Raw genomic sequence first — 12,694 nt, 5'->3', positions numbered from 1 at the left:
GACAGCACAAAACTAACATTCCCATTCAACCTGAGGCTCAGGTTCCCTACTGTAAAAGCTTTTGAGAGTAGAGCTATGTCTTTGGCCCAGACAGTGATGCTGAATAAATGCTACCCATGAGACAGAATTTTATCTTCGTGTAATATAGTTTCATTTCACCAACAGTTGCCAAACAGTGAGTGACAACCAATACGAGGACTGCTGTCAACAGGAGTCAAATTTGTGTGTGGATGTTGCCTTTATCATGTGATTTCAAGTTGTAAGTTGAGGCCCTTGCTCTCAAATTTCAGTCTCCACTATTTTCTGAAATCTCTCAGTAGTGATTCCTTCCACTGGAGGTACAATGGATGATAATACTTCTCCTGATGGTTGGTTTTCAATACAGATCATTTAGGGAGGGATGCCCAACTTAAATATCCCAAATCTTAGAGTGAGTAGGCTTTTCAGATATTTTATTCACTCACTAACTTTTTCATTCATTCACTCATCTCATTGATTCCTAAAGCTGAAATGAATAGAGAGCCTTCTATATGCTAAGCCCTCTCTAAAAGATGAACATCTTGAGGAGGGCCCTTGAGTAGCTCACCTCGGTTGGCAGCAGAACACTAAGCTGAGGAGAGTGCCCAAAAAGGAGAAAAAGGTAAAGAGATTTGCCAAATCCAACTCTGCTACTTTACAGTTTTGCCTAAAACTGGCACTGGTGGTGCCCACAGGTGTCCAGCCTCAGCCACAACTGGTGAAGTATGCAAAAGCTGCCTTGAAAAAGGGAAGTTGACTTCGGAAATACAGGATTCCCTAGAGTCCATGATTTCATTGATTGAGAACAAGTTTTCCTCCGCATTTAGAAAGTGTGATACAGTAAATGCTTTAGTGGCAGAATCTAATTAGTCTCCCAAAGAAGCTGCTCAACATGTTATGCTGCAAATGTTCTGCAAATGTAAAATTGAAAATTTCATGTTCCTGATCAAGCCAACTGCTCTATTTTGTAAATGGTAGGAAACACAAGACTTGAAATCAGAAAGTCACCTTTGACTATACATTCCAATCCTCTTTCTCGCTTCCCATATTGCTTGCTTGGACGTGTTCTTTTCATTCTCCTTTGCATTCTCCCTTCCTTCTTTCCTATGTTTCACCTTAATCTGACTTAATGTATCAACAGCTCTCCTCCTTTAAAAAAAAAAGATATTTTATTGATTTCAGAGAGAAAGGGAGAGGGAGAGAGAGATAGAAACATCAATAATGAGAGAGAATCATTGATCGACTGCCTCCTGCATGCTCCCCATTGAGGCTTGAGCCCCAAACCTGGGTATGTGCCCTGACCGGGAATCAAACCGGGACCTCCTGGTTCATAGGTCATTGCTCAACCACTGAGCCACACTGGCCAGGCAACAGCTCTTCTCTTCTACCCATCCTGAAAACTGCCATGATGACATTATCTTGATGATGTTGTTTGTGCCTTTAGTGCAATCAATGTAAAGACTCCTAAAATTTAGCTTCAGGCCCTCATTGTACCTCAGTTACAATTTGTGCTACAACAGACCTTTAATCCTGCTGAGCTTCAGATAAAATCTGAACTCCTTTACTTGGTATTACATTTGTCCTCAACCTGTCTTTGCCATCTTATGCAGAACTACTCATTTTAAGGCTTCTCTTTCAGTGCAAATGGTTTACTCACTACTCCTTACTCCTTAACCACTCTTCATTTTCCCATCATTTCCAACAATTTACTCATAATGGTTTTAGAGAGAAAGAGAGGGGGTGGGGGAGGGAAGGACTACAAATTTAAGTTTTATGCTGCTTCTGACCATTCATAGAATGTCTCTGAGTCTGATTTTCAAGTATAAAGTGATGTTTCACAATGTCTGTCCTCTCAAAGGGTCTGCAGGAAGATCAAGGAAACTAATATTTATTGACTCTTTATTATGTGCCAAATAGACTTGGCTAGTTTTAGCAAGGTAACATATTATCTTATTAAAATATTTTGATGATTCTGTGATAAGGAAAATGAGGCAATAACTTGTATGCATATATTTTGTAGACTGAGAAACCACCATGAAAATGTGTAGTTTTGTCTGATTGTGACCTTCTATTAAATCTTCTATTTTATGCAATCTTAATATTTTGTCCAAATAAATTTTGTTATTTTAAGGTATAAATGGATTTTATGTATTTCTTTATATCATGATAGTTGTTAAGTTAGTAATTGCTTTGTAAATATTTTTGAGTTTATCTTGATATACAGTATATAGGATAGTTGATTAATGATTCCACTTTTCCATCAGAGGAGCCTAAAATTCTTCTTCCTCTATTTTGTCTGTTAGTTGGCAGCCACATACCTTACAATAAAGAGGCTATGGTGGAGTTACCAAGAAAAAGAGATAAGCCTCACTTATGTGGGCTGTTTGAGGGGGTGTATACATACATGTAAGTAAGATTTGTTCTGTTTGCAAATATTTCAAAATGTATTTAAATAAGTCAATCAAATCTAACTCAATGAAGGTAATATATTAATAATAATTCAAAATGAATTGCAGCACATTTAAAAAAATCTATTAGCAATGAGGTAACTGAGGATAACTTCACTAGTGATGAATATAATAGATGAGATAATGACAGACACAATCACACACTAGCTTTGAAACTTGGCTTTGATGATTTAAATAGAGAAAGCAAAACTTGTATATACCTGAGTAGGGATTTGTTTATTCTATTTATCTGAAGTTAAAAGTCAACCTTATTATTAGGTTGAATGACTGTAAGTCTCCATATTTGAGCAGAATTTAAAGGACCATTCGCTGATAGACTAATTCCAGAAAATAAATGAGCTCCCAAATGTGTGTGTGTGTATTATATAGTATTCTACTCAACTCTAAAAACAAATGTTCCTTTAATATATATATTTAAATTATAGGTTCTAAACAACTTTCTATATAAATAAAGAAGCTAGAGTCAAAAGGCTGACTCATTCAACTTAATTTTTTAAATGTACTTAGGTATACCTAATGATTAAAACTTCTCAGTTTTTTTTTTAAAAAAAGGTGAGTTTGATGTCTGCTATTTTTCTCCCTCTGATTAGAAAGAATCTGTTTTTATGGTGCTTTGCTCACTAGAAGTAAACATTTTCGTATGATGTCTTCTAAGCCCATTCTTTTCAATATGAAACAGGATGCCTGACATGAACTTAATTTCCTTTATTGCACTGTGTTAAATTCCCAAGACTGGTATATATCTTAATATAAGAAATATATGTGACAAAGCACCCTTTTTGAGACAACATGCTTGAAATAAAGTATGAACAAGGGAAATTAATCCATTCACCTATTAGATGATGACAATTTAAGGAAGCCTAATCTATCTTTTCCACCCATCAAGGCCATGTGTTTTGCCTTTATCCACTAGAGGGGGTAATGTTCTTCCATCTAAAAGGACATGGAATTATCCCAACAAGATTTAAATTCACAGTGACCTCATTCATTTGAAACTAGGTTAATTAAATGATATTATACAATGGATACCAAAACTATCAATAAAAGTTTCCTCAAAAACATTTGTGATCCATAGACCAGAAATAGTTATTGTTCTTGTCCATCCTAAAATTTTGCAAAATCGGTGGCTGTAAGTATGGGTAAATTTGTTTTAGCTGAGAGAATACAATTTACATAAAGTAATGCTTTCTATGAGCATTCCAAAAGATACTGTACACTTTTTCATGTGACTAATTTCATTGTATTAGAGTTGATAATTTAATTGTTTGGTTCAGCAGGGAGGCAAATCACCTATTTATTTTTTAAGGATGTATTTAATAAATAATGGGGGAATTAAGTGGATTTAGAGAAGTTTATTATAAATATAAATACATAAATTACACATGGTATAACATGGTTGAGTAGTGACATAGGCTTTGGAAATTTGAAAATCAATAAAATTATATACAGAACGGATTTTTAAAGTATAAATATAAAATTGTCTCTGATTATCATAGTAACAATTTTCCTTTAATAAGTTTCAAGTCAATAAGACAAGAATGTTATTTTTTCTTTAAACCCACTGGAAAATAGTTTGAATTGCAGAATAGCCAATCATATTTAGTTGTTAAAAGATAATAAAAATAATTGGTTAGAAATAACCAGTTGCCAAATTGATGAGATGTCATAATTATAATTAACTGTGCTATTAGGTCAGTTGTTTAGTTATTTCTATGAATAAGAAAAAGCCTAATCAAAATACAGAATAATTAGTTCAGTTGAAAGGAAGAGATATAATTTGTGAAAAGCAAGTATGTCATATCAACTGTATTTTGCGAAATCCAAATCATTTTCTAAAATAAACTATATTTCTAGTTCCTGGAGATTACTCCCCTTAAATAATAGCTGCTGTAATGGTTTCAAATGGAGGCTGAATACCCCCCTCACCATACAGCTTTTGTACATATCATGCCGAGAGCCCCCCTTGCAGAAATGCTGACTCTGCAGGCCTAAGGTGGGATCTCAGCATGGGGACTTTAAAAAATCTCCATATTCTAATCTGCAGGCCGCACTGAGCATCACTGAACTGCACAAGAGTTCATTGTACCTGACTAGGTTTTCTCCTTGTTTTTTGACCCCTACAAGCTATAGTTCTAAAATGTCTTTCGAGGCAAAAGAAGAAAATCATAGTGAATTATTATGACTTTTTACAGGAAAATCTCCTATTGTTTGAGTAAGAGTAAAGGCCTCAAAATACCTATGTGTAATAGTGAATTCCACATTATAGTGCAAATAAACATGTTTTTGAAGTCCTGTATTGTTTCTTAGTAATTTGTGCTGCCTGGAGATCTTCCAAGTACAGCAAACAAAGCTTGTAGAAAGGACGTAGACGAGCATCATGGAAAAATTTTTGCTATAGACGAGAAAAAATATTTACAAACAAAAATTCCAAACAGGTCCAAAAACCTATAAATAACCATTGTGTTCTTATAAATATATTACCATAAAGTACAGATATTTAAAAAGTTAGCACTATGTTTATCTACTATATACATTAACACAAATTAGAGTGAGGCCATGGGAAGTTAAGCAATATGCCTCTAAAAAAATTTCTGGCCTTTTCCACGATGAAATATCTTACCTGTAATTTATTTTACTATACATGTAATTTTCTATATATTTTTAGATACCTATTAGTAACTTACAGTATATGATTTACTTTAATCAATTTAGGAACTAACTTACTGTAAAACAGAAAAAGTTATATATTTTTCTTCTAGAGAGTCTTTTCCACCCCATTTTCTAATACACTGAGAAGACACTGGCTACAGAGAGCAACAGGGCATAGGTCAGAGGCCAGTGGAAGGAATTAATATGTATTCAAATAATTGTGTCTATTCAAATTATGCATATATTACAGATGCTGGGAGCTATGGGTACCCAGAAGAAAAAATACCCAATCTGCCTATAAGAAGTCTAGAGATGGTGATGGTGGTAACTGTGGACAATCATTGAAGAGTCAGAAATGGCTCCAGGATTCATTCATTCATTCATTCATTCATTCATTCATTTATTTTACCAAAGTTTGTGGAACATTTACACAATCATGGCATTTTCCCTCAAAAGTCAGATAGTCCCTAAGAGATGTGTCCCAAATTAGAATAACAATGCAGAGTATCATAAGTAACATGTGGAGAGTGCGGTAGATTGTTTAAAGAAGGGAAGATCTCTAAGAGGTATGTGGCATTGAAAGAGCCTTCAAGTCCAGGTGGAACTGTTTCTGAAGAAAGAGATAGTATCAGAAGACAGAGGGGGAGACCCGGACCCCTTTATTTCTCCAGATTGCTTGGAGAGGGTATTTCATCCCTTAAACCCAGATCACATCCTCCAGGAACAATTCCTGAGCTGTTTCACTCAGATCAATACCTGAATTCGTACTAGATTTGTAATTGGAACCAGTAAACATTTAATCGTGTGCTATTTGGCATTGTTTTAAAATTGTTGATTGTATTTTTAAACTTTTTACCCTTTACATGGTGAATTCTTTGGTGGCAGGGATTGATGTTGTGCACTTGTCATATCTTTGATATTGTCTAATATACTATTTAGACACCTAATCTGGATTTAGTAAGTACTTGTTTATTAACTGATACTATGACTAAATGTAGTAGTGGTGGGCTTGCCAGGTAAAATATAGGAAACACAGTTAAATTTCAATTTCATATACACAACAAAAAAGGTTTAGTATAAAAAATATATTGATGGGACATACATATAATAAAAAAATATTTCCCCTGAATCTGGCAACCTGAGGTAGTGGTGTATTTTTTATGGCTTTGTCAAAGCTTCCCATGTGCTCAATATCAATTCCTGACCTTTAATTTAAGACTGAACTCACTATTTTGTTGTTTGGAGGCTGGTTCTTCCCTGAACAAATGAGCTGCATAAAATAAGAACGGAAGAAAAAAGGACAGTTTTGAACCAATGACCAGTGACTGAAGATGAATGAACAAAATCCAGTCACTGAGTCAGAATGGGTGAACATGAGATCACAGAGACTACACAGAAGGTAGAGGGTGGTACAGATTAAAGGAGAAAGTTGTCTGAATACATCAATACGAAGATGAGATGGGAAGTAAGAAAGTTAAGAGATAGGAGAGACAAAATTTTTTGAAAGCAAATAAAAGGAATAAAAGAATGAAAAGAGAAAAAGGGTAAGAATGAAAAGTTGATAAAAACAGAATAGAAAAAGCAATAGATAAAGAAATTGAATGAGACTTGAGGAAGTATAAGGAGTAACAGAGCCCTTTCTCCGCCCACCTCCCCACCTGTGTTCCCAAGCAATTGATCATTTGCTGCTACTGGTGTTGCTGTTGTCACCAGTCACCCTGGTACACAGAGAGTTTTCACCTTGCTCTTCTCAGTACAGACAAAGTAGAGAAGCTGGTCACCAGTCCCACAGAAAGGAGAGTCAATTGGAGTAAGAGAAGTAGACCTGGGCTATAGAGGGGCAGAAGATACACACACACACACACACACACACACACACACACACTAACACACACGAGGAAAAAAACTGATTATTTGGATGGTGTGGCAAAGATAAGTGCTAGGGAAGGAACATGGGCTAAGAAAAAAGTATATATATATATATATATATATATATATATATATATATATATATATATATATATTATTGATTTTTACAGAGAGGAAGGGAGAGGGATAGAGAGTTAGAAACATTGATGAGAGAGAAACATCAATCAGCTGCCTCCTGCACACCCCCAACTGGGGATGTGCCCGCAACCAAGGTACATGCCCTTGACTAGAATCGAACCTGGGACCCTTCAGTCCGCAGGCCGACGCTCTAGCCACTGAGCCAAACCAGCTAAGGCAAGAAAAATGTCTTTAAAAATAAATTAATATTACACACAATGGATTATCATTCAACCTTTTAAAGAAGGAATTCAGCACTATGGAACAATATGGATGAAACTTGAAGACATTATGCTAAGTGAAACAAGCCTGTAACATACTGCATGATTCCACTTATAGGAGGTTTCTGAAGTAGTCAAATTCATAGAAACAAAGAGGCCGGGGGTTGGAGAAGCAGGGCAATCCTGTCAAGCCAGATGAGTAAGTCCTAGAGCTCTGCGGACCTCAGGACACCTAGAGTCAGCAATACTGTACTGAGCAGAAAGAGGGTAGGCCCCTCCACAATAAAATAAAATAATAAAATATTTTTTTCTTTTTATTTAAATATATTTTTTATTGATTAAGATATTACATATGTGACCTTATCCCCACGTTATCCCCTACCACCCTGCTCATGCCCTCACCCCCGCGCCCCCCGTTGTCTGTGTCCATTGGTTAGGCCTATATGCTTGCATATAAGTCCTTTGGTTGATCTCTCCCCCTTACCCCCACCCTCCCCTACCTTCCATCCAAGGCCTGACAGTCCAATCAAATAAATATTGTATGTCATGAAAATTGTAGGCTGTGAGGAAACATTTTCAAATTGGTGACATAGTAATTTGTATTTGTGTGGTAGCTCTTTCCAGATTGTTCCTGATAGATATTTTTCTTCCCAAACTACGTAGACAAGGATATAGAATACCAAAAAGTCATATTATTAGATTGGAACACTTGTTTTTCCTTCCTATAGGGTGTTGAGGCATTAACCAACCACAAAACAGGCATAGATAAGTAACACTTTTTTAAAAAATTCAATTAAAGTTTATATTTAATATTATTTTGTATTAGTTTCGAGTGTACTGCATAGTGGTTAGATATTCATATACTTTACAAAGTGTTCCCTCTGATATTTCAAGTACCCACCTGGCACCGTGTAGTTATTACAATACTAGAGGCCTGGTGCACGAATTTGTGCATGGATGGGGTCCTTCTGGGTGGCCTACAGGGATCGGCCGAAACCCTCAGTCCAATGCCACCTTCAGCTCCTACCTGCCACTCCCACTCATCCTTGTCCCACTTTGCCTGCCGTGGGCTTGTGCCCAATCAGTCCCCACCAGGAGAGGCTTGCTGCCAGCCATGATCCCTGCGTCTGGTGCCCTCCCAAGGGGAGTGGCCTGCGGGATCAGGCTGAAACTGGCTCTCCAACATCCCCTGAGGGGTCCCGGATTGTGAGAGGGCACAGGCCAGGCTGAGGGACCCCACCAGTGCACAGTCGGGCAGGGGAGGCACTGCGGGAGGGCTCCAGGGTGTGTCCAGCCCATCTCCCTCAGTCCCAATCGGCCGGACCCCAGGAGCAAGCTAACCTCCTGATTGGAGCATCTGCCCCCTGGTGGTCAGTGTACATCATAGCAAGCGGTTGAGCAGCCTTAGCATATCATTAGCATATTACTCTTTGGTTGGTTGTTCTGCCATTTGGTCTATTTGCATATTACCATTTTATTATATAGGATAGGATTATTGACTATATTCCCTATGCTGTAGTCTACACCCCACGACTATTTTGTGCCTACCAATTTGTAGTTCTTAATCCCTGACCTTTTTCACCCAGTCTGCCTTCCCCCGCTCCCATCTGACAACCATCACTCTGACCTCTGTATCTATGAGTCTGTTTCTATTTTGTTTATTTTGCTCTTTAGATCCCACATATAAGTGAAATCATAGATATTTGTCTTTCTCTGTCTGATTATAATAACAAGTATTTAAAAAGTCCTCCTTTTTATTATTTGTTTTTTAAAGAAAAGCTAAAAATAAATGAGTACCTCTAGTTTTGTGCCCTGCTATAATATCTAACATTGTCTTTGCTTATGCATTTTTTTCTTACATGTCATCATTATTCAGTTTCTTGCTCATTGCCTGAACTTCCTTTCTTACACATAAATTAGAAATCCCATTGTCATCTGCCAATTCATCTGTAAGTGAAATCATAGGTATTTGTCTTTCTCTGTCCGACCAAAAGTAGCACTTTTAGTTCATCTAATTCAAACTCCTGTAACATTTACCTAGAATCCTACATCACTGCTTGCCAGGCAGTTTTATAAGCCAAGAACTGGCTTCTCCCCCTCGGGCTCTGCTTAGTTCAGTGGCCGCTTGGTCACACCACACTGATCAGTGGAATAAACTTTTTAAAAAATTGGGATATACTGAAAATAACTTTTACTTATAACTTCAATTCTTAACATGTATTTTGTGCATGTGTGGAGAGATGGGGGAAGGGATTCACTGAAAAATTGCATTTTTTTTTTTTTGTTTCCCAAACTAATGAACAACAAAGAAAATTTGCCTTGATGACCCAAGAGTGTTTTAGTTCAACTTTAAAGAGAGAAAACCTGCTTTTCTAGGGAACTGCAGGAGGGCTGCTCAACTGTCCCACCTCGAAAACCCATCTCCCACATAAATCAGTGAGCGGTCTTGATGGACAGCACTTCCCTGTAAGAAACCACCATTTCTCCCTCTGTCTCCTGCTTATCTTTTGTGCATGGCCCTTATCAAACTCAGCTAGGATGAAGAATTATGGGCTACATGCCCTTGCGGTTTTATACACTATTACTTACTGGAGGCCCGATGCATGAAATTTCTGCAAGGGGCTTGGCCCCCGCCCACTGCAGTAGCTGGGGGCCTCTGCCTCTGCTGTGGTGGCCAGGAGGTAGGGGGGAACCTCTGTCTCTGCCTCTGCCTCTGCCTCCGCCTCTGCCCCCAGCCTCTGAGACTTGGCCTGGAAGGACGTCTGGTCTAATTAGAATATTATGCTTTTATTATTATAGATATGTCCAAAAAATAGGACTGACATTCTTATGTCAACCTTGAGGATGGTCTCTAGCCTAAGCTATCTTGTTCAGGTCATCTTTTTTTGTTCTTTTTTTTTGTCAGAGACTTAGATGAAGAAAAGAAATGCTTATCAAATTTGCATTGGCGCATAATTTTGGGAGTTGAGAGGATTCCATGTATGATGGAGTTAAGATACACACAAAAACAATATATATAAAGAAGGGTCAAATCTAACAACATGAAATTTAACATGAGTAAATTTGGAACTTAACACACTCTCTCTCTCTCTCTCTCTCTCTCTCTCTCTCTCAAATGCACACACAGTCTCTCTCTCTCTCTTTCTCTCTCTCTCAGACACACACACACACACACACACACACACACACACACACACGCTTTCCTATAAGCTGAGGGGAACATGACTTATTGGCACTTGTAAAGCAAGGATTTATGGATTTATTTCCATAAAAGCCAGCAATATGATGTGGCTGCTAAGAAAGCGAATGCACCTTTTGTGTGTGGTAATAGACCTATAAGGTCTGAATGAGGGAAGCGATGGTCCTGATCTGGGAGCTGGTTGGAACAGCCCTGGTGTGTTACATTCAGGTCTGAAGATCTGGGAATCATAGACAAAGGAAAGTATATTCAAAGAAGAATAATCCTTGGATGAGGAGGATCAAAGACATTTTCTGTGGGTTTCCTCTGAAGGAACTGGAAAGATTAGCCTAGAGATGAGACTATTCTTGGGCAATGGTAGTTAACTTCAAATTATTCACCAAAGATCAGAAAGGGTATTTAATAGAAAAGAAATCAAACATGTTCTCATGAATGGTAGAGCTAGAACTAATATGTTGTTGCTGCAAGGAGATAGCTATTGGCACAATATTAAAGAAAATATGGCTGTCTGAAGTTAAAGTAGGTTGCTTTAAAGGAGTTCCCCAATTGGGGAATTCAAGAATAGTCTGGAAACCACTGGGCTGGATGTTACAGAATTCAACATCAGAAGGATAAATGTATTAGATAATACTTAAGGCCTGGGAGACAGTATACTAGAGGCTGTAAAGCTATATTCTTTGAAGTAAAACAAATCAGACCCAACATTTAGAGTCTACCTGACACTGACAAAATATATAACTTTTTGTTTCCCAGTTTCTTTATAAGGTAAAAATAATAGAACTTAACTCAGGAATATGAGGAGGATTGAATGAGAAATACACATGCAGTGATTAGTACAGAGTGATTACTTAATAAATGATGTTTTAAGATTTAGGTCCATTCCAACTCTGGTAGATAGAAATGGTTTGTTGAAAAGGTTTATGTTTGACTTGGACAATTTTTGTATCGAAGTCATCTTTTAGTATTCTCTATTGCTACCAAGGTTGACTATCTATCTATCATCTATCTATTTATCTATCATCTATACTACTTAGCATGACACAGAAACTCCGAAGAAGCCCTAAAACTCATTTACTCTCTGCTGGCTAGGGCTATAGTGTAGTTATAGGCTATTAAGTGTCTAGAAAGTTTTTATTCCTTGTGAGTATTAATGTTACCTTGGGAAAATGGAGAAGAGAAAGACTCAATTTATAGCTCTTGATTTCCACCTTATGACAAACTTCTCACATATAATTTGCACCTCATTAATTAACCTAGAGTGTGTGTGTTTTTTAATCATTGCTTCTGATGTGGCCTATTAAAACATAAAGAGAACTACATGGAGGAGCTCAAACTCTTAAAAGGTGAGTTAAGGCAATAGGAAGAGGTATCCTGATAAGAAGATTGAGACACCCTATATATGAAGACTTAGCACAGTAAATACCTGGCACAAAAAATGTCCTAAATATTGTTAGCTTCTTATTAATACTTTGGTTGTCAACCTCATTCTCCAGATGGAGAAAATGAAGTTTTAAAATATTTTAACTGCAATTCTCACTTCTGAATTTTTTTGCTTTAGAATTTTCTGCACTTTGACCTGCAGCTGGTGGTAGAGATGTGGGCGCTACAGACTTGACCACCCTGGAACTGGGCCAGATGATGGGCCATCATCCTAATTGTCTGCTGGGGCCACAGTTCACTGAATTAGTTCTTTTGAACTCCCCTGTCCCTTCCCTATGCTGGCAGGATAATACAGCACAGACAATAGCTTCATACCAATTCAACAGGAAAATGGCTCTGGAGAAAGGCACTAAGAATTCTTGTTAGACTTTTGAAAATTTTTGAAATTAAAAAAGAAGCTTTTTAGTCTTCAATTATGATTGCAAATACCATACTTTAAAAGATTTCAACTGGTTTATTTTAATTCTATTTTCCTAGGAAGTCATCCTCTCTCAATTTTGCTACTACTGTATGGAACTGAGGTATTGGTAATGGAGGGGAGGTGGGGCGAGCAATTTCTTTTTTTAAAAAAATTGATTTTAGAGAGAAAGGGAGAGGGAGAGAAACATCGATATGAGAGAGAAACTGATCGGTTGCCTCCCACACCCCAACCA

The sequence above is a fragment of the Myotis daubentonii genome, chromosome 2 (genome assembly GCF_963259705.1).
Source record: "Myotis daubentonii chromosome 2, mMyoDau2.1, whole genome shotgun sequence".
Classification (NCBI taxonomy): Eukaryota; Metazoa; Chordata; class Mammalia; order Chiroptera; family Vespertilionidae; genus Myotis; species Myotis daubentonii.
The sequence above is the reverse complement of the archived record's forward strand: the minus strand, read 5'-3'. Positions refer to the sequence as shown.